General features: G+C 54.4%; 45 non-coding genes across 45 annotated transcripts; all 45 read right to left on the bottom strand.

Moving 5' to 3' along the window:
- Positions 1-129: 129 nt before the first annotated feature.
- LOC127903492 (5S ribosomal RNA) lies at positions 130-248 on the bottom strand. Its single transcript, XR_008056208.1, has one exon. It is a non-coding gene; the product is annotated as a 5S ribosomal RNA (ribosomal RNA).
- A 379-nt stretch (positions 249-627) lies between these two features.
- On the bottom strand, positions 628-746 carry LOC127903533 (5S ribosomal RNA). The gene has a single exon (XR_008056249.1). It is a non-coding gene; the product is annotated as a 5S ribosomal RNA (ribosomal RNA).
- Positions 747-1,126: 380 nt separating this feature from the next.
- LOC127903527 (5S ribosomal RNA) lies at positions 1,127-1,245 on the bottom strand. The gene has a single exon (XR_008056243.1). It is a non-coding gene; the product is annotated as a 5S ribosomal RNA (ribosomal RNA).
- Positions 1,246-1,625: 380 nt separating this feature from the next.
- On the bottom strand, positions 1,626-1,744 carry LOC127903553 (5S ribosomal RNA). Its single transcript, XR_008056269.1, has one exon. It is a non-coding gene; the product is annotated as a 5S ribosomal RNA (ribosomal RNA).
- A 380-nt stretch (positions 1,745-2,124) lies between these two features.
- On the bottom strand, positions 2,125-2,243 carry LOC127903548 (5S ribosomal RNA). Its single transcript, XR_008056264.1, has one exon. It is a non-coding gene; the product is annotated as a 5S ribosomal RNA (ribosomal RNA).
- A 262-nt stretch (positions 2,244-2,505) lies between these two features.
- LOC127903515 (5S ribosomal RNA) lies at positions 2,506-2,624 on the bottom strand. Its single transcript, XR_008056231.1, has one exon. It is a non-coding gene; the product is annotated as a 5S ribosomal RNA (ribosomal RNA).
- Positions 2,625-3,169: 545 nt separating this feature from the next.
- Positions 3,170-3,288, bottom strand: LOC127903514 (5S ribosomal RNA). Its single transcript, XR_008056230.1, has one exon. It is a non-coding gene; the product is annotated as a 5S ribosomal RNA (ribosomal RNA).
- Positions 3,289-3,668: 380 nt separating this feature from the next.
- On the bottom strand, positions 3,669-3,787 carry LOC127903500 (5S ribosomal RNA). The gene has a single exon (XR_008056216.1). It is a non-coding gene; the product is annotated as a 5S ribosomal RNA (ribosomal RNA).
- A 543-nt stretch (positions 3,788-4,330) lies between these two features.
- Positions 4,331-4,449, bottom strand: LOC127903559 (5S ribosomal RNA). Its single transcript, XR_008056275.1, has one exon. It is a non-coding gene; the product is annotated as a 5S ribosomal RNA (ribosomal RNA).
- A 543-nt stretch (positions 4,450-4,992) lies between these two features.
- On the bottom strand, positions 4,993-5,111 carry LOC127903512 (5S ribosomal RNA). The gene has a single exon (XR_008056228.1). It is a non-coding gene; the product is annotated as a 5S ribosomal RNA (ribosomal RNA).
- A 543-nt stretch (positions 5,112-5,654) lies between these two features.
- On the bottom strand, positions 5,655-5,773 carry LOC127903558 (5S ribosomal RNA). Its single transcript, XR_008056274.1, has one exon. It is a non-coding gene; the product is annotated as a 5S ribosomal RNA (ribosomal RNA).
- A 380-nt stretch (positions 5,774-6,153) lies between these two features.
- On the bottom strand, positions 6,154-6,272 carry LOC127903550 (5S ribosomal RNA). The gene has a single exon (XR_008056266.1). It is a non-coding gene; the product is annotated as a 5S ribosomal RNA (ribosomal RNA).
- A 380-nt stretch (positions 6,273-6,652) lies between these two features.
- Positions 6,653-6,771, bottom strand: LOC127903543 (5S ribosomal RNA). The gene has a single exon (XR_008056259.1). It is a non-coding gene; the product is annotated as a 5S ribosomal RNA (ribosomal RNA).
- Positions 6,772-7,151: 380 nt separating this feature from the next.
- Positions 7,152-7,270, bottom strand: LOC127903557 (5S ribosomal RNA). The gene has a single exon (XR_008056273.1). It is a non-coding gene; the product is annotated as a 5S ribosomal RNA (ribosomal RNA).
- Positions 7,271-7,650: 380 nt separating this feature from the next.
- On the bottom strand, positions 7,651-7,769 carry LOC127903564 (5S ribosomal RNA). The gene has a single exon (XR_008056279.1). It is a non-coding gene; the product is annotated as a 5S ribosomal RNA (ribosomal RNA).
- A 380-nt stretch (positions 7,770-8,149) lies between these two features.
- Positions 8,150-8,268, bottom strand: LOC127903491 (5S ribosomal RNA). Its single transcript, XR_008056207.1, has one exon. It is a non-coding gene; the product is annotated as a 5S ribosomal RNA (ribosomal RNA).
- A 380-nt stretch (positions 8,269-8,648) lies between these two features.
- On the bottom strand, positions 8,649-8,767 carry LOC127903489 (5S ribosomal RNA). The gene has a single exon (XR_008056205.1). It is a non-coding gene; the product is annotated as a 5S ribosomal RNA (ribosomal RNA).
- Positions 8,768-9,147: 380 nt separating this feature from the next.
- LOC127903488 (5S ribosomal RNA) lies at positions 9,148-9,266 on the bottom strand. Its single transcript, XR_008056204.1, has one exon. It is a non-coding gene; the product is annotated as a 5S ribosomal RNA (ribosomal RNA).
- Positions 9,267-10,113: 847 nt separating this feature from the next.
- Positions 10,114-10,232, bottom strand: LOC127903487 (5S ribosomal RNA). Its single transcript, XR_008056203.1, has one exon. It is a non-coding gene; the product is annotated as a 5S ribosomal RNA (ribosomal RNA).
- An 847-nt stretch (positions 10,233-11,079) lies between these two features.
- Positions 11,080-11,198, bottom strand: LOC127903486 (5S ribosomal RNA). The gene has a single exon (XR_008056202.1). It is a non-coding gene; the product is annotated as a 5S ribosomal RNA (ribosomal RNA).
- Positions 11,199-11,578: 380 nt separating this feature from the next.
- On the bottom strand, positions 11,579-11,697 carry LOC127903485 (5S ribosomal RNA). Its single transcript, XR_008056201.1, has one exon. It is a non-coding gene; the product is annotated as a 5S ribosomal RNA (ribosomal RNA).
- Positions 11,698-12,544: 847 nt separating this feature from the next.
- Positions 12,545-12,663, bottom strand: LOC127903484 (5S ribosomal RNA). The gene has a single exon (XR_008056200.1). It is a non-coding gene; the product is annotated as a 5S ribosomal RNA (ribosomal RNA).
- A 380-nt stretch (positions 12,664-13,043) lies between these two features.
- Positions 13,044-13,162, bottom strand: LOC127903511 (5S ribosomal RNA). Its single transcript, XR_008056227.1, has one exon. It is a non-coding gene; the product is annotated as a 5S ribosomal RNA (ribosomal RNA).
- Positions 13,163-13,542: 380 nt separating this feature from the next.
- Positions 13,543-13,661, bottom strand: LOC127903483 (5S ribosomal RNA). Its single transcript, XR_008056199.1, has one exon. It is a non-coding gene; the product is annotated as a 5S ribosomal RNA (ribosomal RNA).
- A 380-nt stretch (positions 13,662-14,041) lies between these two features.
- Positions 14,042-14,160, bottom strand: LOC127903455 (5S ribosomal RNA). The gene has a single exon (XR_008056171.1). It is a non-coding gene; the product is annotated as a 5S ribosomal RNA (ribosomal RNA).
- A 380-nt stretch (positions 14,161-14,540) lies between these two features.
- On the bottom strand, positions 14,541-14,659 carry LOC127903482 (5S ribosomal RNA). Its single transcript, XR_008056198.1, has one exon. It is a non-coding gene; the product is annotated as a 5S ribosomal RNA (ribosomal RNA).
- Positions 14,660-15,039: 380 nt separating this feature from the next.
- LOC127903481 (5S ribosomal RNA) lies at positions 15,040-15,158 on the bottom strand. The gene has a single exon (XR_008056197.1). It is a non-coding gene; the product is annotated as a 5S ribosomal RNA (ribosomal RNA).
- Positions 15,159-15,538: 380 nt separating this feature from the next.
- On the bottom strand, positions 15,539-15,657 carry LOC127903480 (5S ribosomal RNA). Its single transcript, XR_008056196.1, has one exon. It is a non-coding gene; the product is annotated as a 5S ribosomal RNA (ribosomal RNA).
- Positions 15,658-16,037: 380 nt separating this feature from the next.
- LOC127903478 (5S ribosomal RNA) lies at positions 16,038-16,156 on the bottom strand. Its single transcript, XR_008056194.1, has one exon. It is a non-coding gene; the product is annotated as a 5S ribosomal RNA (ribosomal RNA).
- Positions 16,157-16,536: 380 nt separating this feature from the next.
- On the bottom strand, positions 16,537-16,655 carry LOC127903477 (5S ribosomal RNA). The gene has a single exon (XR_008056193.1). It is a non-coding gene; the product is annotated as a 5S ribosomal RNA (ribosomal RNA).
- A 380-nt stretch (positions 16,656-17,035) lies between these two features.
- On the bottom strand, positions 17,036-17,154 carry LOC127903476 (5S ribosomal RNA). Its single transcript, XR_008056192.1, has one exon. It is a non-coding gene; the product is annotated as a 5S ribosomal RNA (ribosomal RNA).
- Positions 17,155-17,534: 380 nt separating this feature from the next.
- Positions 17,535-17,653, bottom strand: LOC127903454 (5S ribosomal RNA). The gene has a single exon (XR_008056170.1). It is a non-coding gene; the product is annotated as a 5S ribosomal RNA (ribosomal RNA).
- Positions 17,654-18,033: 380 nt separating this feature from the next.
- On the bottom strand, positions 18,034-18,152 carry LOC127903475 (5S ribosomal RNA). The gene has a single exon (XR_008056191.1). It is a non-coding gene; the product is annotated as a 5S ribosomal RNA (ribosomal RNA).
- A 380-nt stretch (positions 18,153-18,532) lies between these two features.
- Positions 18,533-18,651, bottom strand: LOC127903474 (5S ribosomal RNA). The gene has a single exon (XR_008056190.1). It is a non-coding gene; the product is annotated as a 5S ribosomal RNA (ribosomal RNA).
- A 380-nt stretch (positions 18,652-19,031) lies between these two features.
- LOC127903441 (5S ribosomal RNA) lies at positions 19,032-19,150 on the bottom strand. Its single transcript, XR_008056157.1, has one exon. It is a non-coding gene; the product is annotated as a 5S ribosomal RNA (ribosomal RNA).
- A 379-nt stretch (positions 19,151-19,529) lies between these two features.
- LOC127903473 (5S ribosomal RNA) lies at positions 19,530-19,648 on the bottom strand. The gene has a single exon (XR_008056189.1). It is a non-coding gene; the product is annotated as a 5S ribosomal RNA (ribosomal RNA).
- Positions 19,649-20,028: 380 nt separating this feature from the next.
- On the bottom strand, positions 20,029-20,147 carry LOC127903453 (5S ribosomal RNA). The gene has a single exon (XR_008056169.1). It is a non-coding gene; the product is annotated as a 5S ribosomal RNA (ribosomal RNA).
- Positions 20,148-20,527: 380 nt separating this feature from the next.
- Positions 20,528-20,646, bottom strand: LOC127903472 (5S ribosomal RNA). The gene has a single exon (XR_008056188.1). It is a non-coding gene; the product is annotated as a 5S ribosomal RNA (ribosomal RNA).
- Positions 20,647-21,026: 380 nt separating this feature from the next.
- On the bottom strand, positions 21,027-21,145 carry LOC127903471 (5S ribosomal RNA). Its single transcript, XR_008056187.1, has one exon. It is a non-coding gene; the product is annotated as a 5S ribosomal RNA (ribosomal RNA).
- A 380-nt stretch (positions 21,146-21,525) lies between these two features.
- Positions 21,526-21,644, bottom strand: LOC127903495 (5S ribosomal RNA). Its single transcript, XR_008056211.1, has one exon. It is a non-coding gene; the product is annotated as a 5S ribosomal RNA (ribosomal RNA).
- Positions 21,645-22,024: 380 nt separating this feature from the next.
- LOC127903470 (5S ribosomal RNA) lies at positions 22,025-22,143 on the bottom strand. The gene has a single exon (XR_008056186.1). It is a non-coding gene; the product is annotated as a 5S ribosomal RNA (ribosomal RNA).
- A 380-nt stretch (positions 22,144-22,523) lies between these two features.
- On the bottom strand, positions 22,524-22,642 carry LOC127903440 (5S ribosomal RNA). Its single transcript, XR_008056156.1, has one exon. It is a non-coding gene; the product is annotated as a 5S ribosomal RNA (ribosomal RNA).
- Positions 22,643-23,022: 380 nt separating this feature from the next.
- LOC127903494 (5S ribosomal RNA) lies at positions 23,023-23,141 on the bottom strand. Its single transcript, XR_008056210.1, has one exon. It is a non-coding gene; the product is annotated as a 5S ribosomal RNA (ribosomal RNA).
- A 380-nt stretch (positions 23,142-23,521) lies between these two features.
- On the bottom strand, positions 23,522-23,640 carry LOC127903469 (5S ribosomal RNA). The gene has a single exon (XR_008056185.1). It is a non-coding gene; the product is annotated as a 5S ribosomal RNA (ribosomal RNA).
- Positions 23,641-24,020: 380 nt separating this feature from the next.
- On the bottom strand, positions 24,021-24,139 carry LOC127903439 (5S ribosomal RNA). Its single transcript, XR_008056155.1, has one exon. It is a non-coding gene; the product is annotated as a 5S ribosomal RNA (ribosomal RNA).
- Between the last annotated feature and the right edge of the window lie 91 nt (positions 24,140-24,230).

Raw genomic sequence — 24,230 nt, 5'->3', positions numbered from 1 at the left:
AGAAAAAATCGAAATTAAGGGTCAAAAAACGCCCCCAAGCTCCTCCGGAACTTCACCACCCTATTTGTCTCCAAATATTGAAGGGGTCGGCCGCGAAAAGATGATTAACCGGCTGAAAAGATAAAAAGAGGGGTGCAACACGAGGACTTCCCAAGAGGTCACCCATCTTAGTACTGCTCTCGCCCAAGCACGCTTAGCTGCGGAGTTCTGATGGGATCCGGTGCATGAGTGCTGGTATGGTCGCACCCATCAGCATGTGCACTGCAAACTACTTAACCCTTGCCCCGCTCGCCTGCCCCGACTCGGCCGCCGCACAATTCATCCCTCCGCGGCCCTTTCCCCGCTCCCCGGCGGGTCCGAGGTGCCCCGGAGACCCCGCGCCGGCGGTCGAAACCCGCTAACGCACGCAAAAGTGAAGGGGTCGGCCGCGAAAAGATGATTAACCGACTCACTACGAGGGTCAAAAAAATTGTAACCTTAAAAATGTGTCAAAATACAAGAAAAATTCGAAATTAAGGGTCAAAAAACGCCCCTAAGCTCCTCCGGAACTTTACCACCCTATTTGTCTCCAAAAATTGAAGGGGTCGGCCGCGAAAAGATGATTAACCGGCTGAAAAGATAAAAAGAGGGGTGCAACACGAGGACTTCCCAAGAGGTCACCCATCTTAGTATTGCTCTCGCCCAAGCACGCTTAACTGCGGAGCTCTGATGGGATCCGGTGCACTAGTGCTGGTATGGTCGCACCCATTAGCATGTGCACTGCAAATCTACTTAACCCGTGCCCCCCTCGCCTGCCCCGACTCGGCCGCCGCACAATTCATCCCTCCGCGGCCCTTTCCCCGCTCCCCGGCGGGTCCGAGGTGCCCCGGAGACCCCGCGCCGGCGGTCGAAACCCGCTAACACACGGAGAAGTGAAGCGGTCGGCCGCGAAAAGATGATTAACGGGCTGACGACGAGGGTCAAAAAAATTGTAATCTTAAAAATGTGTCAAAATACAAGAAAAATTCGAAATAAAGGTTCAAAAAACCCCCCCAAGCTCCTCCGGATCTTGACCACCCTATTTGTCTCCAAAAATTGAAGGGGTCGGCCGCGAAAAGATGATTAACCGGCTGAAAAGATAAAAAGAGGGGTGCAACACGAGGACTTCCCAAGAGGTCACCCATCTTAGTACTGCTCTCGCCCAAGCACGCTTAAATGCGGAGTTCTGATGGGATCCGGTGCATTAGTGCTGGTCTGGTCGCACCCATCAGCATGTGCAATGCAAATCTACTTAACCCGTGCCCCCCTCGCCTGCCCCGACTCGGCCGCCGCACAATTCATCCCTCCGCGGCCCTTTCCCAGCATCCCGGCGGGTCCGAGGTGCCCCGGAGACCCCGCGCCGGCGGTCGAAACGCGCTAACGCACGCAAAAGTGAAGGGGTCGGCTGCGAAAAGATGATTAACCGGCTGACGACGAGGGTCAAACAAATTGTAATCTTAAAAATGTGTCAAAATACAAGAAATATTCGAAATTAAGGGTCAAAAAACGCCCCCAAGCTCTTCCGGATCTTGACCACCCTATTTGTCTCCAAAAGTTGAAGGGGTCGGCCGCGAAAAGATGATTAACCGGCTGAAAAGCTAAAAAGAGGGTGGCAACACGAGGTCTTCCCAATAGGTCACCCATCTTAGTACTGCTCTCGCCCAAGCACGCTTAACTGCGGGGTTCTGATGGGATCCGGTACATTAGTGCTGGTATGGTCGCACCCATCAGCATGTGCACTACAAATCTACTAAACCCGTGCCCCCCTCGCCTGCCCCGACTCAGCCTCCGCACAATTCATCCCTCCGCGGCCCTTTCCCCGCTCCCCGGCGGGTCCGAGGTGCCCCGGAGACCCCGCGCCGGCGGTCGAAACCCGCTAACGCACGCAAAAGTGAAGGGGTCGGCTGCGAAAAGATGATTAACCGGCTGACGACGAGGGTCAAAAAAATTGTAATCTTAAAAATGTGTCAAAATACAAGAAAAATTCGAAATTAAGGGTCAAATAACGCCCCCAAGCTCCTCCGGAACTTGACCACCCTATTTGTCTCCAAAAATTGAAGGGGTCGGCCGCGAAAAGTTGATTAACCGGCTGATAAGATAAAAAGAGGGGTGCAACACGAGGACTTCCCAAGTGGTCACCCATCTTAGTACTGCTCTCGTCCAAGCACGCTTAATTGCGGAGTTCTGATGGGATACGGTGCATTAGTGCTGGTATGGTCGCACCCATCAGCATGTGCACTGCAAGTCTACTTAACCCGTGCCCTCCTCGCCTGCCCCGACTCGGCCGCCGCACAATTCATCCCTCCGCGGCCCTTTCCCCGCTCCCCGGCGGGTCCGAAGTGCCCCGGAGACCCCGCGCCGGCGGTCGAAACCCGCTAACGCAGGCAAAAAACCAAGCGTTTTTTGAACTTGACCACCCTATTTGTCTCCAAAAGTTGAAGGGGTCGGCCACGAAAAGATGATTAACTGGCTGAAAAGATAAAAAGAGGGGTGCAACACGAGGACTTACCAAGAGGTCACCCATCTTAGTACTGCTCTCGCCCAAGCACGCTTAACTGCGGAGTTCTGATGGGATCCGGTGCATTAGTGCTGGTATGGTCGCACCCATCAGCATGTGCACTGCAAATCTGCTTAACCCGTGCCCCGCTCGCCTGCGCCGACTCGGCTGCCGCGCAATTCATCCCTCCGCGGCCCTTTCCCCGCTCCCCGGCGGTTCCGAGGTGCCCCGGAGACTCCGCGCCGGCGGTCGAAACCCGCTAACGCACGCAAAAGTGAAGGGGTCGGCCGCGAAAAGATGATTAACCGGCTGACGACGAGGGTGAAAAAAATTGTAATCTTAAAAATGTGTCAAAATACAAGAAAATTTCGAAATTAAGGGTCAAAAAACGCCCCCAAGCTCCTCCGGAACTTGACCAACCTATTTGTCTCCAAAAGTTGAAGGGGTAGGCCGCGAAAAGATGATTAACCGGCTGACGACGAGGGTAAAAAAAATTGTAATCTTAAAAATGTGTCAAAATACAAGAAAAATTCGAAATTAAGGGTCAAAAAACGCCCCCAAGCTCCTCCGGAACTTGACCACCCTATTTGTCTCCAAAATTTGAAGGGGTCGGCCGCGAAAAGATGATTAACCGGCTGAAAAGATAAAAAAAAAGGGGTGCAACACGAGGACTTACCAAGAGGTCACCCATCTTAGTACTGCTCTCGCCCAAGCACGCTTAACTGCGGAGTTCTGATGGGATCCGGTGCATTAGTGCTGGTATGGTCGCACCCATCAGCATGTGCTTTGCAAGTCTACTTAACCCGTGCCCCCCTCGCCTGCCCTGACTCGGCCGCCGCACAATTCATCCCTCCGCGGTCCTTTCCCTGCTCCCCGGCGGGTCCGAGGTGCCCCGGAGACCCCGCGCCGGCGGTCGAAACCTGCTAACGCACGCAAAAGTGAAGGGGTCGGCCGCGAAAAGATGATTAACCGGCTGACGACGTGGGTCAAAAAAATTGTAATATTAAAAATGTGTCAAAATACAAGAAAAATTCGAAATTAATGGTAAAAAAACGCCCCCAAGCTCCTCCGGAACTTGACCACCCTATTTGTCTCCAAAAATTGAAGGGGTCGGCCGCGACAAGATGATTAACCGGCTGAAAAGATAAAAAGATGGGTGCAACACGAGGACTTCCCAAGAGGTCACCCATCTTAGTACTGCTCTCGCCCAAGCACGCTTGACTGCGGAGTTCTGATGGGATCCGGTGCATTAGTGCTGGTATGGTCGCACCCATCAGCATGTGCACTGCAAATCTACTTAACCCGTGCCCCGCTCGCCTGCGCCGACTCGGCTGCCGCGCAATTCATCCCTCCGCGGCCCTTTCCCCGCTCCCCGGCGGTTCCGAGGTGCCCCAGAGACCCCGCGCCGGCGGTCGAAACCTGCTAACGCACGCAAAAGTGGAGGGCTCGGCCGCGAAAAGATGATTAACCGGCTGACGACGAGGGTCAAAAAAATTGTAATCTTAAAAATGTGTCAAAATACAAGAAAATTTCGAAATTAAGGGTCAAAAAACGCCCCCAAGCTCCTCCGGAACTTGACCACCCTATTTGTCTCCAAAAGTTGAAGGGGTCGGCCGCGAAAAGATGATTAACCGGCTGACGACGAGGGTGAAAAAAATTGTAATCTTAAAAATGTGTCAAAATATAAGAAAAATTCGAAATTAAGGGTCAAAAAACGCCCCCAAGCTCCTCCGGAACTTGACCACCCTATTTGTCTCCAAAAGTTGAAGGGGTCGGCCGCGAAAAGATGATTAACCGGCTGAAAAGATAAAAAGAGGGGTGCAACACGAGGACTTACCAAGAGGTCACCCATCTTAGTACTGCTCTCGCCCAAGCACGCTTAACTGCGGAGTTCTGATGGTCTCCGGTGCATTAGTGCTGGTATGGTCGCACCCATCAGCATGTGCACTGCAAGTCTACTTAACCCGTGCCCCCCTCGCCTGCCCCGACTCGGCCGCCGCACAATTCATCCCTCCGTGGCCCTTTCCCCGCTCCCCGGCGGGTCCGAGGTGCCCCGGAGACCCCGCGCCGGCGGTCGAAACCCGCTAACGCACGCAAAAGTGAAGGGGTCGGCCGCGAAAAGATGATTAACCGGCTGACGACGAGGGTGAAAAAAATTGTAATCTTAAAAATGTGTCAAAATACAAGAAAATTTCGAAATTAAGGGTCAAAAAACGCCCCCAAGCTCCTCCGGAACTTGACCACCCTATTTGTCTCCAACAATTGAAGGGGTCGGCCGCGAAAAGATGATTAACCGGCTGACGACGAGGGTCAAAAAAATTGTAATCTTAAAAATGTGTCAAAATACAAGAAAAATTCGAAATTAAGGGTCAAAAAACGCCCCCAAGCTCCTCCGGAACTTGACCACCCTATTTGTCTCCAAAAGTTGAAGGGGTCGGCCGCGAAAAGATGATTAACCGGCTGAAAAGATAAAAAGAGGGGTGCAACACGAGGACTTACCAAGAGGTCACCCATCTTAGTACTGCTCTCGCCCAAGCACGCTTAACTGCGGAGTTCTGATGGGATCCGGTGCATTAGTGCTGGTATGGTCGCACCCATCAGCATGTGCACTGCAAGTCTACTTAACCCGTGCCCCCCTCGCCTGCCCCGACTCGGCCGCCGCACAATTCATCCCTCCGTGGCCCTTTCCCCGCTCCCCGGCGGGTCCGAGGTGCCCCGGAGACCCCGCGCCGGCGGTCGAAACCCGCTAACGCACGCAAAAATGAAGGGGTCGGCCGCGAAAAGATGATTAACCGGCTGACGACGAGGGTGAAAAAAATTGTAATCTTAAAAATGTGTCAAAATACAAGAAAATTTCGAAATTAAGGGTCAAAAAACGCCCCCAAGCTCCTCCGGAACTTGACCAACCTATTTGTCTCCAAAAGTTGAAGGGGTAGGCCGCGAAAAGATGATTAACCGGCTGACGACGAGGGTAAAAAAAATTGTAATCTTAAAAATGTGTCAAAATACAAGAAAATTTCGAAATTAAGGGTCAAAAAACGCCCCCAAGCTCCTCCGGAACTTGACCACCCTATTTGTCTCAAAAAATTGAAGGGGTCGGCCGCGAAAAGTTGATTAACCGGCTGAAAAGATAAAAAGAGGGGTGCAACACGAGGACTTCCCAAGAGGTCACCCATCTTAGTACTGCTCTTGCCCAAGCACGCTTAATTGCGGAGTTCTGATGGGATACGGTGCATTAGTACTGGTATGGTCGCACCCATCAGCATGTGCACTGCAAATCTACTTAACCCGTGCCCCCCTCGCCTGCCCCGACTCGGCCGCCGCACAATTCATCCCTCCGCGGTCCTTTCCCCGCTCCCCGGCGGGTCCGAGGTGCCCCGGAGACCCCGCGCCGGCGGTCGAATCCCGCTAACGCACGCAAAAGTGAAGGGGTCGGCTGCGAAAAGATGATTAACCGGATGACGACGAGGGTCAAAAAAATTGTAATCTTAAAAATGTGTCAAAATACAAGAAAAATTCGAAATTAAGGGTCAAAAAACGCCCCCAAGCTCATCCGGAACTTGACCACCCTATTTGCCTCCAAAAATTGAAGAGGTCGGCCGCGAAAAGTTGATTAACCGGCTGAAAAGATAAAAAGAGGGGTGCAACACGAGGACTTCCCAAGAGGTCACCCATCTTAGTACTGCTCTTGCCCAAGCACGCTTAATTGCGGAGTTCTGATGGGATACGGTGCATTAGTGCTGGTATGGTCGCACCCATCAGCATGTGCACTGCAAGTCTACTTAACCCGTGCCCCCCTCGCCTGCCCCGACTCGGCCGCCGCACAATTCATCCCTCCGCGGCCCTTTCCCCGCTCCCCGGCGGGTCCGAGGTGCCCCGGAGACCCCGCGCCGGCGGTCGAAACCCGCTAACGCACGCAAAAGTGAAGGGGCCGGCCGCGAAAAGATGATTAACCGGCTGACGACGAGGGTCAAAAAAATTGTAATCTTAAAAATGTGTCAAAATACAAGAAAAATTCGAAATTAAGGGTCAAAAAACGCCCCTAAGCTGCTCCGGAACTTGACCACCCTATTTGTCTCCAAAAATTGAAGGGGTCGGCCGCGAAAAGATGATTAACCGGCTGGAAAGATAAAAAGAGGGGTGCAACACGAGGACTTCCCAAGAGGTCACCCATCTTAGTACTGCTCTCGCCCAAGCACGCTTGACTGCGGAGTTTTGATTGGATCCGGTGCATTAGTGCTGGTATGGTCGCACCCACCAGCAAGTGCACTGCAAATCTACTTAACCCGTGCCCCCCTCGCCTGCCCCGACTCGGCCGCCGCACAATTCATCCCTCCGCGGCCCTTTCCCCGCTCCCCGGCGGGTCCGAGGTGCCCCGGAGACCCCGCGCCGGCGGTCGAAACCCGCTAACGCACGCAAAAGTGAAGGGGCCGGCCGCGAAAAGATGATTAACCGGCTGACGACGAGGGTCAAAAAAATTGTAATCTTAAAAATGTGTCAAAATACAAGAAAAATTCGAAATTAAGGGTCAAAAAACGCCCCCAAGCTCCTCCGGAACTTGACCACCCTATTTGTCTCCAAAAATTGAAGGGGTCGGCCGCGAAAAGTTGATTAACCGGCTGAAAAGATAAAAAGAGGGGTGCAACACGAGGACTTCCCAAGAGGTCACCCATCTTAGTACTGCTCTTGCCCAAGCACGCTTAATTGCGGAGTTCTGATGGGATACGGTGCATTAGTACTGGTATGGTCGCACCCATCAGCATGTGCACTGCAAATCTACTTAACCCGTGCCCCCCTCGCCTGCCCCGACTCGGCCGCCGCACAATTCATCCCTCCGCGGTCCTTTCCCCGCTCCCCGGCGGGTCCGAGGTGCCCCGGAGACCCCGCGCCGGCGGTCGAATCCCGCTAACGCACGCAAAAGTGAAGGGGTCGGCTGCGAAAAGATGATTAACCGGATGACGACGAGGGTCAAAAAAATTGTAATCTTAAAAATGTGTCAAAATACAAGAAAAATTCGAAATTAAGGGTCAAAAAACGCCCCCAAGCTCATCCGGAACTTGACCACCCTATTTGTCTCAAAAAATTGAAGGGGTCGGCCGCGAAAAGTTGATTAACCGGCTGAAAAGATAAAAAGAGGGGTGCAACACGAGGACTTCCCAAGAGGTCACTCATCTTAGTACTGCTCTTGCCCAAGCACGCTTAATTGCGGAGTTCTGATGGGATACGGTGCATTAGTGCTGGTATGGTCGCACCCATCAGCATGTGCACTGCAAGTCTACTTAACCCGTGCCCCCCTCGCCTGCCCCGACTCGGCCGCCGCACAATTCATCCCTCCGCGGCCCTTTCCCCGCTCCCCGGCGGGTCCGAGGTGCCCCGGAGACCCCGCGCCGGCGGTCGAAACCCGCTAACGCACGCAAAAGTGAAGGGGCCGGCCGCGAAAAGATGATTAACCGGCTGACGACGAGGGTCAAAAAAATTGTAATCTTAAAAATGTGTCAAAATACAAGAAAAATTCGAAATTAAGGGTCAAAAAACGCCCCCAAGCTGCTCCGGAACTTGACCACCCTATTTGTCTCCAAAAATTGAAGGGGTCGGCCGCGAAAAGTTGATTAACCGGCTGAAAAGATAAAAAGAGGGGTGCAACACGAGGACTTCCCAAGAGGTCACCCATCTTAGTACTGCTCTCGCCCAAGCACGCTTGACTGCGGAGTTCTGATGGGATCCGGTGCATTAGTGCTGGTATGGTCGCACCCACCAGCATGTGCACTGCAAATCTACTTAACCCGTGCCCCCCTCGCCTGCCCCGACTCGGCCGCCGCACAATTCATCCCTCCGCGGCCCTTTCCCCGCTCCCCGGCGGGTCCGAGGTGCCCCGGAGACCCCGCGCCGGCGGTCGAAACCCGCTAACGCACGCAAAAGTGAAGGGGCCGGCCGCGAAAAGATGATTAACCGGCTGACGACGAGGGTCAAAAAAATTGTAATCTTAAAAATGTGTCAAAATACAAGAAAAATTCGAAATTAAGGGTCAAAAAACGCCCCCAAGCTGCTCCGGAACTTGACCACCCTATTTGTCTCCAAAAATTGAAGGGGTCGGCCGCGAAAAGATGATTAACCGGCTGAAAAGATAAAAAGAGGGGTGCAACACGAGGACTTCCCAAGAGGTCACCCATCTTAGTACTGCTCTCGCCCAAGCACGCTTGACTGCGGAGTTCTGATGGGATCCGGTGCATTAGTGCTGGTATGGTCGCACCCACCAGCATGTGCACTGCAAATCTACTTAACCCGTGCCCCCCTCGCCTGCCCCGACTCGGCCGCCGCACAATTCATCCCTCCGCGGCCCTTTCCCCGCTCCCCGGCGGGTCCGAGGTGCCCCGGAGACCCCGCGCCGGCGGTCGAAACCCGCTAACGCACGCAAAAGTGAAGGGGCCGGCCGCGAAAAGATGATTAACCGGCTGACGACGAGGGTCAAAAAAATTGTAATCTTAAAAATGTGTCAAAATACAAGAAAAATTCGAAATTAAGGGTCAAAAAACGCCCCCAAGCTGCTCCGGAACTTGACCACCCTATTTGTCTCCAAAAATTGAAGGGGTCGGCCGCGAAAAGATGATTAACCGGTTGAAAAGATAAAAAGAGGGGTGCAACACGAGGACTTCCCAAGAGGTCACCCATCTTAGTACTGCTCTCGCCCAAGCACGCTTGACTGCGGAGTTCTGATGGGATCCGGTGCATTAGTGCTGGTATGGTCGCACCCACCAGCATGTGCACTGCAAATCTACTTAACCCGTGCCCCCCTCGCCTGCCCCGACTCGGCCGCCGCACAATTCATCCCTCCGCGGCCCTTTCCCCGCTCCCCGGCGGGTCCGAGGTGCCCCGGAGACCCCGCGCCGGCGGTCGAAACCCGCTAACGCACGCAAAAGTGAAGGGGCCGGCCGCGAAAAGATGATTAACCGGCTGACGACGAGGGTCAAAAAAATTGTAATCTTAAAAATGTGTCAAAATACAAGAAAAATTCGAAATTAAGGGTCAAAAAACGCCCCCAAGCTGCTCCGGAACTTGACCACCCTATTTGTCTCCAAAAATTGAAGGGGTCGGCCGCGAAAAGTTGATTAACCGGCTGAAAAGATAAAAAGAGGGGTGCAACACGAGGACTTCCCAAGAGGTCACCCATCTTAGTACTGCTCTCGCCCAAGCACGCTTGACTGCGGTATGGTCGCACCCATCAGCATGTGCACTGCAAGTCTACTTAACCCGTGCCCCCCTCGCCTGCCCCGACTCGGCCGCCGCACAATTCATCCCTCCGCGGCCCTTTCCCCGCTCCCCGGCGGGTCCGAGGTGCCCCGGAGACCCCGCGCCGGCGGTCGAAACCCGCTAACGCACGCAAAAGTGAAGGGGCCGGCCGCGAAAAGATGATTAACCGGCTGACGACGAGGGTCAAAAAAATTGTAATCTTAAAAATGTGTCAAAATACAAGAAAAATTCGAAATTAAGGGTCAAAAAACGCCCCCAAGCTGCTCCGGAACTTGACCACCCTATTTGTCTCCAAAAATTGAAGGGGTCGGCCGCGAAAAGATGATTAACCGGCTGAAAAGATAAAAAGAGGGGTGCAACACGAGGACTTCCCAAGAGGTCACCCATCTTAGTACTGCTCTCGCCCAAGCACGCTTGACTGCGGAGTTCTGATGGGATCCGGTGCATTAGTGCTGGTATGGTCGCACCCACCAGCATGTGCACTGCAAATCTACTTAACCCGTGCCCCCCTCGCCTGCCCCGACTCGGCCGCCGCACAATTCATCCCTCCGCGGCCCTTTCCCCGCTCCCCGGCGGGTCCGAGGTGCCCCGGAGACCCCGCGCCGGCGGTCGAAACCCGCTAACGCACGCAAAAGTGAAGGGGCCGGCCGCGAAAAGATGATTAACCGGATGACGACGAGGGTCAAAAAAATTGTAATCTTAAAAATGTGTCAAAATACAAGAAAAATTCGAAATTAAGGGTCAAAAAACGCCCCCAAGCTGCTCCGGAACTTGACCACCCTATTTGTCTCCAAAAATTGAAGGGGTCGGCCGCGAAAAGTTGATTAACCGGCTGAAAAGATAAAAAGAGGGGTGCAACACGAGGACTTCCCAAGAGGTCACCCATCTTAGTACTGCTCTCGCCCAAGCACGCTTGACTGCGGTATGGTCGCACCCATCAGCATGTGCACTGCAAGTCTACTTAACCCGTGCCCCCCTCGCCTGCCCCGACTCGGCCGCCGCACAATTCATCCCTCCGCGGCCCTTTCCCCGCTCCCCGGCGGGTCCGAGGTGCCCCGGAGACCCCGCGCCGGCGGTCGAAACCCGCTAACGCACGCAAAAGTGAAGGGGCCGGCCGCGAAAAGATGATTAACCGGCTGACGACGAGGGTCAAAAAAATTGTAATCTTAAAAATGTGTCAAAATACAAGAAAAATTCGAAATTAAGGGTCAAAAAACGCCCCCAAGCTGCTCCGGAACTTGACCACCCTGTTTGTCTCCAAAAATTGAAGGGGTCGGCCGCGAAAAGATGATTAACCGGCTGAAAAGATAAAAAGAGGGGTGCAACACGAGGACTTCCCAAGAGGTCACCCATCTTAGTACTGCTCTCGCCCAAGCACGCTTGACTGCGGAGTTCTGATGGGATCCGGTGCATTAGTGCTGGTATGGTCGCACCCACCAGCATGTGCACTGCAAATCTACTTAACCCGTGCCCCCCTCGCCTGCCCCGACTCGGCCGCCGCACAATTCATCCCTCCGCGGCCCTTTCCCCGCTCCCCGGCGGGTCCGAGGTGCCCCGGAGACCCCGCGCCGGCGGTCGAAACCCGCTAACGCACGCAAAAGTGAAGGGGCCGGCCGCGAAAAGATGATTAACCGGATGACGACGAGGGTCAAAAAAATTGTAATCTTAAAAATGTGTCAAAATACAAGAAAAATTCGAAATTAAGGGTCAAAAAACGCCCCCAAGCTGCTCCGGAACTTGACCACCCTATTTGTCTCCAAAAATTGAAGGGGTCGGCCGCGAAAAGTTGATTAACCGGCTGAAAAGATAAAAAGAGGGGTGCAACACGAGGACTTCCCAAGAGGTCACCCATCTTAGTACTGCTCTCGCCCAAGCACGCTTGACTGCGGAGTTCTGATGGGATCCGGTGCATTAGTGCTGGTATGGTCGCACCCACCAGCATGTGCACTGCAAATCTACTTAACCCGTGCCCCCCTCGCCTGCCCCGACTCGGCCGCCGCACAATTCATCCCTCCGCGGCCCTTTCCCCGCTCCCCGGCGGGTCCGAGGTGCCCCGGAGACCCCGCGCCGGCGGTCGAAACCCGCTAACGCACGCAAAAGTGAAGGGGCCGGCCGCGAAAAGATGATTAACCGGATGACGACGAGGGTCAAAAAAATTGTAATCTTAAAAATGTGTCAAAATACAAGAAAAATTCGAAATTAAGGGTCAAAAAACGCCCCCAAGCTGCTCCGGAACTTGACCACCCTATTTGTCTCCAAAAATTGAAGGGGTCGGCCGCGAAAAGTTGATTAACCGGCTGAAAAGATAAAAAGAGGGGTGCAACACGAGGACTTCCCAAGAGGTCACCCATCTTAGTACTGCTCTCGCCCAAGCACGCTTGACTGCGGTATGGTCGCACCCATCAGCATGTGCACTGCAAGTCTACTTAACCCGTGCCCCCCTCGCCTGCCCCGACTCGGCCGCCGCACAATTCATCCCTCCGCGGCCCTTTCCCCGCTCCCCGGCGGGTCCGAGGTGCCCCGGAGACCCCGCGCCGGCGGTCGAAACCCGCTAACGCACGCAAAAGTGAAGGGGCCGGCCGCGAAAAGATGATTAACCGGATGACGACGAGGGTCAAAAAAATTGTAATCTTAAAAATGTGTCAAAATACAAGAAAAATTCGAAATTAAGGGTCAAAAAACGCCCCCAAGCTGCTCCGGAACTTGACCACCCTATTTGTCTCCAAAAATTGAAGGGGTCGGCCGCGAAAAGTTGATTAACCGGCTGAAAAGATAAAAAGAGGGGTGCAACACGAGGACTTCCCAAGAGGTCACCCATCTTAGTACTGCTCTCGCCCAAGCACGCTTGACTGCGGAGTTCTGATGGGATCCGGTGCATTAGTGCTGGTATGGTCGCACCCACCAGCATGTGCACTGCAAATCTACTTAACCCGTGCCCCCCTCGCCTGCCCCGACTCGGCCGCCGCACAATTCATCCCTCCGCGGCCCTTTCCCCGCTCCCCGGCGGGTCCGAGGTGCCCCGGAGACCCCGCGCCGGCGGTCGAAACCCGCTAACGCACGCAAAAGTGAAGGGGCCGGCCGCGAAAAGATGATTAACCGGCTGACGACGAGGGTCAAAAAAATTGTAATCTTAAAAATGTGTCAAAATACAAGAAAAATTCGAAATTAAGGGTCAAAAAACGCCCCCAAGCTCCTCCGGAACTTGACCACCCTATTTGTCTCCAAAAATTGAAGGGGTCGGCCGCGAAAAGATGATTAACCGGCTGAAAAGATAAAAAGAGGGGTGCAACACGAGGACTTCCCAAGAGGTCACCCATCTTAGTACTGCTCTCGCCAAAGCACGCTTAACTGCGGAGTTCTGATGGGATCCGGTGCATTAGTGCTGGTATGGTCGCACCCACCAGCATGTGCACTGCAAATCTACTTAACCCGTGCCCCCCTCGCCTGCCCCGACTCGGCCGCCGCACAATTCATCCCTCCGCGGCCCTTTCCCCGCTCCCCGGCGGGTCCGAGGTGCCCCGGAGACCCCGCGCCGGCGGTCGAAACCCGCTAACGCACGCAAAAGTGAAGGGGCCGGCCGCGAAAAGATGATTAACCGGATGACGACGAGGGTCAAAAAAATTGTAATCTTAAAAATGTGTCAAAATACAAGAAAAATTCGAAATTAAGGGTCAAAAAACGCCCCCAAGCTCCTCCGGAACTTGACCACCCTATTTGTCTCCAAAAATTGAAGGGGTCGGCCGCGAAAAGTTGATTAACCGGCTGAAAAGATAAAAAGAGGGGTGCAACACGAGGACTTCCCAAGAGGTCACCCATCTTAGTACTGCTCTCGCCCAAGCACGCTTGACTGCGGAGTTCTGATGGGATCCGGTGCATTAGTGCTGGTATGGTCGCACCCACCAGCATGTGCACTGCAAATCTACCTAACCCGTGCCCCCCTCGCCTGCCCCGACTCGGCCGCCGCACAATTCATCCCTCCGCGGCCCTTTCCCCGCTCCCCGGCGGGTCCGAGGTGCCCCGGAGACCCCGCGCCGGCGGTCGAAACCCGCTAACGCACGCAAAAGTGAAGGGGCCGGCCGCGAAAAGATGATTAACCGGATGACGACGAGGGTCAAAAAAATTGTAATCTTAAAAATGTGTCAAAATACAAGAAAAATTCGAAATTAAAGGTCAAAAAACGCCCCCAAGCTCCTCCGGAACTTGACCACCCTATTTGTCTCCAAAAATTGAAGGGGTCGGCCGCGAAAAGTTGATTAACCGGCTGAAAAGATAAAAAGAGGGGTGCAACACGAGGACTTCCCAAGAGGTCACCCATCTTAGTACTGCTCTCGCCCAAGCACGCTTCACTGCGGAGTTCTGATGGGATCCGGTGCATTAGTGCTGGTATGGTCGCACCCACCAGCATGTGCACTGCAAATCTACTTAACCCGTGCCCCCCTCGCCTGCCCCGACTCGGCCGCCGCACAATTCATCCCTCCACGGCCCTTTCCCCGCTCCCCGGCGGGTCCGAGGTGCCCCGGAGACCCCGCGCCGGCGGTCGAAACCCGCTAACGCACGCAAAAGTGAAGGGGCCGGCCGCGAAAAGATGATTAACCGGATGACGACGAGGGTCAAAAAAATTGTAATCTTAAAAATGTGTCACAATACAAGAAAAATTCGAAATTAAGGGTCAAAAAACGCCCCCAAGCTCCTCCGGAACTTGACCACCCTATTTGTCTCCAAAAATTGAAGGGGTCGGCCGCGAAAAGTTGATTAACCGGCTGAAAAGATAAAAAGAGGGGTGCAACACGAGGACTTCCCAAGAGGTCACCCATCTTAGTACTGCTCTCGCCCAAGCACGCTTGACTGCGGAGTTCTGATGGGATCCGGTGCATTAGTGCTGGTATGGTCGCACCCACCAGCATGTGCACTGCAAATCTACTTAACCCGTGCCCCCCTCGCCTGCCCCGACTCGGCCGCCGCACAAGTCATCCCTCCGCGGCCCTTTCCCCGCTCCCCGGCGGGTCCGAGGTGCCCCGGAGACCCCGCGCCGGCGGTCGAAACCCGCTAACGCACGCAAAAGTGAAGGGGCCGGCCGCGAAAAGATGATTAACCGGCTGACGACGAGGGTCAAAAAAATTGTAATCTTAAAAATGTGTCAAAATACAAGAAAAATTCGAAATTAAGGGTCAAAAAACGCCCCCAAGCTCCTCCGGAACTTGACCACCCTATTTGTCTCCAAAAATTGAAGGGGTCGGCCGCGAAAAGATGATTAACCGGCTGAAAAGATAAAAAGAGGGGTGCAACACGAGGACTTCCCAAGAGGTCACCCATCTTAGTACTGCTCTCGCCCAAGCACGCTTGACTGCGGAGTTCTGATGGGATCCGGTGCATTAGTGCTGGTATGGTCGCACCCACCAGCATGTGCACTGCAAATCTACTTAACCCGTGCCCCCCTCGCCTGCCCCGGATCGGCCGCCGCACAATTCATCCCTCCGCGGCCCTTTCCCCGCTCCCCGGCGGGTCCGAGGTGCCCCGGAGACCCCGCGCCGGCGGTCGAAACCCGCTAACGCACGCAAAAGTGAAGGGGCCGGCCGCGAAAAGATGATTAACCGGCTGACGACGAGGGTCAAAAAAATTGTAATCTTAAAAATGTGTCAAAATACAAGAAAAATTCGAAATTAAGGGTCAAAAAACGCCCCCAAGCTCCTCCGGAACTTGACCACCCTATTTGTCTCCAAAAATTGAAGGGGTCGGCCGCGAAAAGATGATTAACCGGCTGAAAAGATAAAAAGAGGGGTGCAACACGAGGACTTCCCAAGAGGTCACCCATCTTAGTACTGCTCTCGCCCAAGCACGCTTGACTGCGGAGTTCTGATGGGATCCGGTGCATTAGTGCTGGTATGGTCGCACCCACCAGCATGTGCACTGCAAATCTACTTAACCCGTGCCCCCCTCGCCTGCCCCGACTCGGCCGCCGCACAATTCATCCCTCCGCGGCCCTTTCCCCGCTCCCCGGCGGGTCCGAGGTGCCCCGGAGACCCCGCGCCGGCGGTCGAAACCCGCTAACGCACGCAAAAGTGAAGGGGCCGGCCGCGAAAAGATGATTAACCGGCTGACGACGAGGGTCAAAAAAATTGTAATCTTAAAAATGTGTCAAAATACAAGAAAAATTCGAAATTAAGGGTCAAAAAACGCCCCCAAGCTCCTCCGGAACTTGACCACCCTATTTGTCTCCAAAAATTGAAGGGGTCGGCCGCGAAAAGATGATTAACCGGCTGAAAAGATAAAAAGAGGGGTGCAACACGAGGACTTCCCAAGAGGTCACCCATCTTAGTACTGCTCTCGCCCAAGCACGCTTGACTGCGGAGTTCTGATGGGATCCGGTGCATTAGTGCTGGTATGGTCGCACCCATCAGCATGTGCACTGCAAATCTACTTAACCCGTGCCCCCCTCGCCTGCCCCGACTCGGCCGCCGCACAATTCATCCCTCCGCGGCCCTTTCCCCGCTCCCCGGCGGGTCCGAGGTGCCCCGGAGACCCTGCGCCGGCGGTCGAAACCCGCTAACGCACGCAAAAGTGAAGGGGCCGGCCGCGAAAAGATGATTAACCGGCTGACGACGAGGGTCAAAAAAATTGTAATCTTAAAAATGTGTCAAAATACAAGAAAAATTCGAAATTAAGGGTCAAAAAACGCCCCCAAGCTCCTCCGGAACTTGACCACCCTATTTGTCTCCAAAAATTGAAGGGGTCGGCCGCGAAAAGATGATTAACCGGCTGAAAAGATAAAAAGAGGGGTGCAACACGAGGACTTCCCAAGAGGTCACCCATCTTAGTACTGCTCTCGCCCAAGCACGCTTGACTGCGGAGTTCTGATGGGATCCGGTGCATTAGTGCTGGTATGGTCGCACCCACCAGCATGTGCACTGCAAATCTACTTAACCCGTGCCCCCCTCGCCTGCCCCGACTCGGCCGCCGCACAATTCATCCCTCCGCGGCCCTTTCCCCGCTCCCCGGCGGGTCCGAGGTGCCCCGGAGACCCCGCGCCGGCGGTCGAAACCCGCTAACGCACGCAAAAGTGAAGGGGCCGGCCGCGAAAAGATGATTAACCGGATGACGACGAGGGTCAAAAAAATTGTAATCTTAAAAATGTGTCAAAATACAAGAAAAATTCGAAATTAAGGGTCAAAAAACGCCCCCAAGCTCCTCCGGAACTTGACCACCCTATTTGTCTCCAAAAATTGAAGGGGTCGGCCGCGAAAAGTTGATTAACCGGCTGAAAAGATAAAAAGAGGGGTGCAACACGAGGACTTCCCAAGAGGTCACCCATCTTAGTACTGCTCTCGCCCAAGCACGCTTGACTGCGGAGTTCTGATGGGATCCGGTGCATTAGTGCTGGTATGGTCGCACCCACCAGCATGTGCACTGCAAATCTACTTAACCCGTGCCCCCCTCGCCTGCCCCGACTCGGCCGCCGCACAATTCATCCCTCCGCGGCCCTTTCCCCGCTCCCCGGCGGGCCCGAGGTGCCCCGGAGACCCCGCGCCGGCGGTCGAAACCCGCTAACGCACGCAAAAGTGAAGGGGCCGGCCGCGAAAAGATGATTAACCGGCTGACGACGAGGGTCAAAAAAATTGTAATCTTAAAAATGTGTCAAAATACAAGAAAAATTCGAAATTAAGGGTCAAAAAACGCCCCCAAGCTCCTCCGGAACTTGACCACCCTATTTGTCTCCAAAAATTGAAGGGGTCGGCCGCGAAAAGATGATTAACCGGCTGAAAAGATAAAAAGAGGGGTGCAACACGAGGACTTCCCAAGAGGTCACCCATCTTAGTACTGCTCTCGCCCAAGCACGCTTCACTGCGGAGTTCTGATGGGATCCGGTGCATTAGTGCTGGTATGGTCGCACCCATCAGCATGTGCACTGCAAATCTACTTAACCCGTGCCCCCCTCGCCTGCCCCGGATCGGCCGCCGCACAATTCATCCCTCCGCGGCCCTTTCCCCGCTCCCCGGCGGGTCCGAGGTGCCCCGGAGACCCCGCGCCGGCGGTCGAAACCCGCTAACGCACGCAAAAGTGAAGGGGCCGGCCGCGAAAAGATGATTAACCGGCTGACGACGAGGGTCAAAAAAATTGTAATCTTAAAAATGTGTCAAAATACAGGAAAAATTCGAAATTAAGGGTCAAAAAACGCCCCCAAGCTCCTCCGGAACTTGACCACCCTATTTGTCTCCAAAAATTGAAGGGGTCGGCCGCGAAAAGATGATTAACCGGCTGAAAAGATAAAAAGAGGGGTGCAACACGAGGACTTCCCAAGAGGTCACCCATCTTAGTACTGCTCTCGCCCAAGCACGCTTGACTGCGGAGTTCTGATGGGATCCGGTGCATTAGTGCTGGTATGGTCGCACCCACCAGCATGTGCACTGCAAATCTACTTAACCCGTGCCCCCCTCGCCTGCCCCGACTCGGCCGCCGCACAATTCATCCCTCCGCGGCCCTTTCCCCGCTCCCCGGCGGGTCCGAGGTGCCCCGGAGACCCCGCGCCGGCGGTCGAAACCCGCTAACGCACGCAAAAGTGAAGGGGCCGGCCGCGAAAAGATGATTAACCGGATGACGACGAGGGTCAAAAAAATTGTAATCTTAAAAATGTGTCAAAATACAAGAAAAATTCGAAATTAAGGATCAAAAAACGCCCCCAAGCTCCTCCGGAACTTGACCACCCTATTTGTCTCCAAAAATTGAAGGGGTCGGCCGCGAAAAGATGATTAACCGGCTGAAAAGATAAAAAGAGGGGTGCAACACGAGGACTTCCCAAGAGGTCACCCATCTTAGTACTGCTCTCGCCCAAGCACGCTTGACTGCGGAGTTCTGATGGGATCCGGTGCATTAGTGCTGGTATGGTCGCACCCATCAGCATGTGCACTGCAAATCTACTTAACCCGTGCCCCCCTCGCCTGCCTCGACTCGGCCGCCGCACAATTCATCCCTCCGCGGTCCTTTCCCCGCTCCCCGGCGGGTCCGAGGTGCCCCGGAGACCCCGCGCCGGCGGTCGAAACCCGCTAACGCACGCAAAAGTGAAGGGGCCGGCCGCGAAAAGATGATTAACCGGCTGACGACGAGGGTAAAAATAATTGTAATCTTAAAAATGTGTCAAAATACAAGAAAAATTCGAAATTAAGGGTCAAAAAACGCCCCCAAGCTCCTCCGGAACTTGACCACCCTATTTGTCTCCAAAAATTGAAGGGGTCGGCCGCGAAAAGATGATTAACCGGCTGAAAAGATAAAAAGAGGGGTGCAACACGAGGACTTCCCAAGAGGTCACCCATCTTAGTACTGCTCTCGCCCAAGCACGCTTAACTGCGGAGTTCTGATGGGATCCGGTGCATTAGTGCTGGTATGGTCGCACCCATCAGCATGTGCACTGCAAATCTACTTAACCCGTGCCCCCCGTCCTGCCCCGGCTCGGCCGCCGCGCAATTCGTCCCTCCGCGGCCCTTTCCCCGCTCCCCGACGGGTCCGAGGTGCCCCGGAGACCCCGCGCCGGCGATCGAAACCATCTAACGCACGCAAAAGTGAAGGGGCCGGCCGCGAAAAGATGATTAACCGGATGACGACGAGGGTCAAAAAAATTGTAATCTTAAAAATGTGTCAAAATACAAGAAAAATTCGAAATTAAGGGTCAAAAAACGCCCCCAAGCTCCTCCGGAACTTGACCACCCTATTTGTCTCCAAAAATTGAAGGGGTCGGCCGCGAAAAGTTGATTAACCGGCTGAAAAGATAAAAAGAGGGGTGCAACACGAGGACTTCCCAAGAGGTCACCCATCTTAGTACTGCTCTCGCCCAAGCACGCTTGACTGCGGAGTTCTGATGGGATCCGGTGCATTAGTGCTGGTATGGTCGCACCCACCAGCATGTGCACTGCAAATCTACTTAACCCGTGCCCCCCTCGCCTGCCCCGACTCGGCCGCCGCACAATTCATCCCTCCGCGGCCCTTTCCCCGCTCCCCGGCGGGTCCGAGGTGCCCCGGAGACCCCGCGCCGGCGGTCGAAACCCGCTAACGCACGCAAAAGTGAAGGGGCCGGCCGCGAAAAGATGATTAACCGGCTGACGACGAGGGTCAAAAAAATTGTAATCTTAAAAATGTGTCAAAATACAAGAAAAATTCGAAATTAAGGGTCAAAAAACGCCCCCAAGCTCCTCCGGAACTTGACCACCCTATTTGTCTCCAAAAATTGAAGGGGTCGGCCGCGAAAAGATGATTAACCGGCTGAAAAGATAAAAAGAGGGGTGCAACACGAGGACTTCCCAAGAGGTCACCCATCTTAGTACTGCTCTCGCCCAAGCACGCTTCACTGCGGAGTTCTGATGGGATCCGGTGCATTAGTGCTGGTATGGTCGCACCCATCAGCATGTGCACTGCAAATCTACTTAACCCGTGCCCCCCTCGCCTGCCCCGGATCGGCCGCCGCACAATTCATCCCTCCGCGGCCCTTTCCCCGCTCCCCGGCGGGTCCGAGGTGCCCCGGAGACCCCGCGCCGGCGGTCGAAACCCGCTAACGCACGCAAAAGTGAAGGGGCCGGCCGCGAAAAGATGATTAACCGGCTGACGACGAGGGTCAAAAAAATTGTAATCTTAAAAATGTGTCAAAATACAAGAAAAATTCGAAATTAAGGGTCAAAAAACGCCCCCAAGCTCCTCCGGAACTTGACCACCCTATTTGTCTCCAAAAATTGAAGGGGTCGGCCGCGAAAAGATGATTAACCGGCTGAAAAGATAAAAAGAGGGGTGCAACACGAGGACTTCCCAAGAGGTCACCCATCTTAGTACTGCTCTCGCCCAAGCACGCTTGACTGCGGAGTTCTGATGGGATCCGGTGCATTAGTGCTGGTATGGTCGCACCCACCAGCATGTGCACTGCAAATCTACTTAACCCGTGCCCCCCTCGCCTGCCCCGACTCGGCCGCCGCACAATTCATCCCTCCGCGGCCCTTTCCCCGCTCCCCGGCGGGTCCGAGGTGCCCCGGAGACCCCGCGCCGGCGGTCGAAACCCGCTAACGCACGCAAAAGTGAAGGGGCCGGCCGCGAAAAGATGATTAACCGGATGACGACGAGGGTCAAAAAAATTGTAATCTTAAAAATGTGTCAAAATACAAGAAAAATTCGAAATTAAGGATCAAAAAACGCCCCCAAGCTCCTCCGGAACTTGACCACCCTATTTGTCTCCAAAAATTGAAGGGGTCGGCCGCGAAAAGATGATTAACCGGCTGAAAAGATAAAAAGAGGGGTGCAACACGAGGACTTCCCAAGAGGTCACCCATCTTAGTACTGCTCTCGCCCAAGCACGCTTGACTGCGGAGTTCTGATGGGATCCGGTGCATTAGTGCTGGTATGGTCGCACCCATCAGCATGTGCACTGCAAATCTACTTAACCCGTGCCCCCCTCGCCTGCCCCGACTCGGCCGCCGCACAATTCATCCCTCCGCGGCCCTTTCCCCGCTCCCCGGCGGGTCCGAGGTGCCCCGGAGACCCCGCGCCGGCGGTCGAAACCCGCTAACGCACGCAAAAGTGAAGGGGCCGGCCGCGAAAAGATGATTAACCGGCTGACGACGAGGGTCAAAAAAATTGTAATCTTAAAAATGTGTCAAAATACAAGAAAAATTCGAAATTAAGGGTCAAAAAACGCCCCCAAGCTCCTCCGGAACTTGACCACCCTATTTGTCTCCAAAAATTGAAGGGGTCGGCCGCGAAAAGATGATTAACCGGCTGAAAAGATACAAAGAGGGGTGCAACACGAGGACTTCCCAAGAGGTCACCCATCTTAGTACTGCTCTCGCCCAAGCACGCTTAACTGCGGAGTTCTGATGGGATCCGGTGCATTAGTGCTGGCATGGTCGCACCCATCAGCATGTGCACTGCAAATCTACTTAACCCGTGCCCCCCTCGCCTGCCCCGACTCGGCCGCCGCACAATTCATCCCTCCGCGGCCCTTTCCCCGCTCCCCGGCGGGTCCGAGGTGCCCCGGAGACCCCGCGCCGGCGGTCGAAACCCGCTAACGCACGCAAAAGTGAAGGGGCCGGCCGCGAAAAGATGATTAACCGGATGACGACGAGGGTCAAAAAAATTGTAATCTTAAAAATGTGTCAAAATACAAGAAAAATTCGAAATTAAGGGTCAAAAAACGCCCCCAAGCTCCTCCGGAACTTGACCACCCTATTTGTCTCCAAAAATTGAAGGGGTCGGCCGCGAAAAGATGATTAACCGGCTGAAAAGATAAAAAGAGGGGTGCAACACGAGGACTTCCCAAGAGGTCACCCATCTTAGTACTGCTCTCGCCCAAGCACGCTTGACTGCGGAGTTCTGATGGGATCCGGTGCATTAGTGCTGGTATGGTCGCACCCACCAGCATGTGCACTGCAAATCTACTTAACCCGTGCCCCCCTCGCCTGCCCCGACTCGGCCGCCGCACAATTCATCCCTCCGCGGCCCTTTCCCCGCTCCCCGGCGGGTCCGAGGTGCCCCGGAGACCCCGCGCCGGCGGTCGAAACCCGCTAACGCACGCAAAAGTGAAGGGGCCGGCCGCGAAAAGATGATTAACCGGCTGACGACGAGGGTAAAAAAAATTGTAATCTTAAAAATGTGTCAAAATACAAGAAAAATTCGAAATTAAGGATCAAAAAACGCCCCCAAGCTCCTCCGGAACTTGACCACCCTATTTGTCTCCAAAAATTGAAGGGGTCGGCCGCGAAAAGATGATTAACCGGCTGAAAAGATAAAAAGAGGGGTGCAACACGAGGACTTCCCAAGAGGTCACCCATCTTAGTACTGCTCTCGCCCAAGCACGCTTAACTGCGGAGTTCTGATGGGATCCGGTGCATTAGTGCTGGTATGGTCGCACCCATCAGCATGTGCACTGCAAATCTACTTAACCCGTGCCCCCCTCGCCTGCCCCGACTCGGCCGCCGCACAATTCATCCCTCCGCGGCCCTTTCCCCGCTCCCCGGCGGGTCCGAGGTGCCCCGGAGACCCCGCGCCGGCGGTCGAAACCCGCTAACGCACGCAAAAGTGAAGGGGCCGGCCGCGAAAAGATGATTAACCGGCTGACGACGAGGGTCAAAAAAATTGTAATCTTAAAAATGTGTCAAAATACAAGAAAAATTCGAAATTAAGGGTCAAAAAACGCCCCCAAGCTCCTCCGGAACTTGACCACCCTATTTGTCTCCAAAAATTGAAGGGGTCGGCCGCGAAAAGATGATTAACCGGCTGAAAAGATAAAAAGAGGGGTGCAACACGAGGACTTCCCAAGAGGTCACCCATCTTAGTACTGCTCTCGCCCAAGCACGCTTAACTGCGGAGTTCTGATGGGATCCGGTGCATTAGTGCTGGCATGGTCGCACCCATCAGCATGTGCACTGCAAATCTACTTAACCCGTGCCCCCCTCGCCTGCCCCGACTCGGCCGCCGCACAATTCATCCCTCCGCGGCCCTTTCCCCGCTCCCCGGCGGGTCCGAGGTGCCCCGGAGACCCCGCGCCGGCGGTCGAAACCCGCTAACGCACGCAAAAGTGAAGGGGCCGGCCGCGAAAAGATGATTAACCGGATGACGACGAGGGTCAAAAAAATTGTAATCTTAAAAATGTGTCAAAATACAAGAAAAATTCGAAATTAAGGGTCAAAAAACGCCCCCAAGCTCCTCCGGAACTTGACCACCCTATTTGTCTCCAAAAATTGAAGGGGTCGGCCGCGAAAAGATGATTAACCGGCTGAAAAGATAAAAAGAGGGGTGCAACACGAGGACTTCCCAAGAGGTCACCCATCTTAGTACTGCTCTCGCCCAAGCACGCTTGACTGCGGAGTTCTGATGGGATCCGGTGCATTAGTGCTGGTATGGTCGCACCCACCAGCATGTGCACTGCAAATCTACTTAACCCGTGCCCCCCTCGCCTGCCCCGACTCGGCCGCCGCACAATTCATCCCTCCGCGGCCCTTTCCCCGCTCCCCGGCGGGTCCGAGGTGCCCCGGAGACCCCGCGCCGGCGGTCGAAACCCGCTAACGCACGCAAAAGTGAAGGGGCCGGCCGCGAAAAGATGATTAACCGGCTGACGACGAGGGTAAAAAAAATTGTAATCTTAAAAATGTGTCAAAATACAAGAAAAATTCGAAATTAAGGATCAAAAAACGCCCCCAAGCTCCTCCGGAACTTGACCACCCTATTTGTCTCCAAAAATTGAAGGGGTCGGCCGCGAAAAGATGATTAACCGGCTGAAAAGATAAAAAGAGGGGTGCAACACGAGGACTTCCCAAGAGGTCACCCATCTTAGTACTGCTCTCGCCCAAGCACGCTTAACTGCGGAGTTCTGATGGGATCCGGTGCATTAGTGCTGGTATGGTCGCACCCATCAGCATGTGCACTGCAAATCTACTTAACCCGTGCCCCCCTCGCCTGCCCCGACTCGGCCGCCGCACAATTCATCCCTCCGCGGCCCTTT

The sequence above is a fragment of the Citrus sinensis genome, chromosome 6, assembly GCF_022201045.2.
Source record: "Citrus sinensis cultivar Valencia sweet orange chromosome 6, DVS_A1.0, whole genome shotgun sequence".
Classification (NCBI taxonomy): domain Eukaryota; kingdom Viridiplantae; phylum Streptophyta; class Magnoliopsida; order Sapindales; family Rutaceae; genus Citrus; species Citrus sinensis.
The sequence above is the reverse complement of the archived record's forward strand: the minus strand, read 5'-3'. Positions and strand labels throughout refer to the sequence as shown.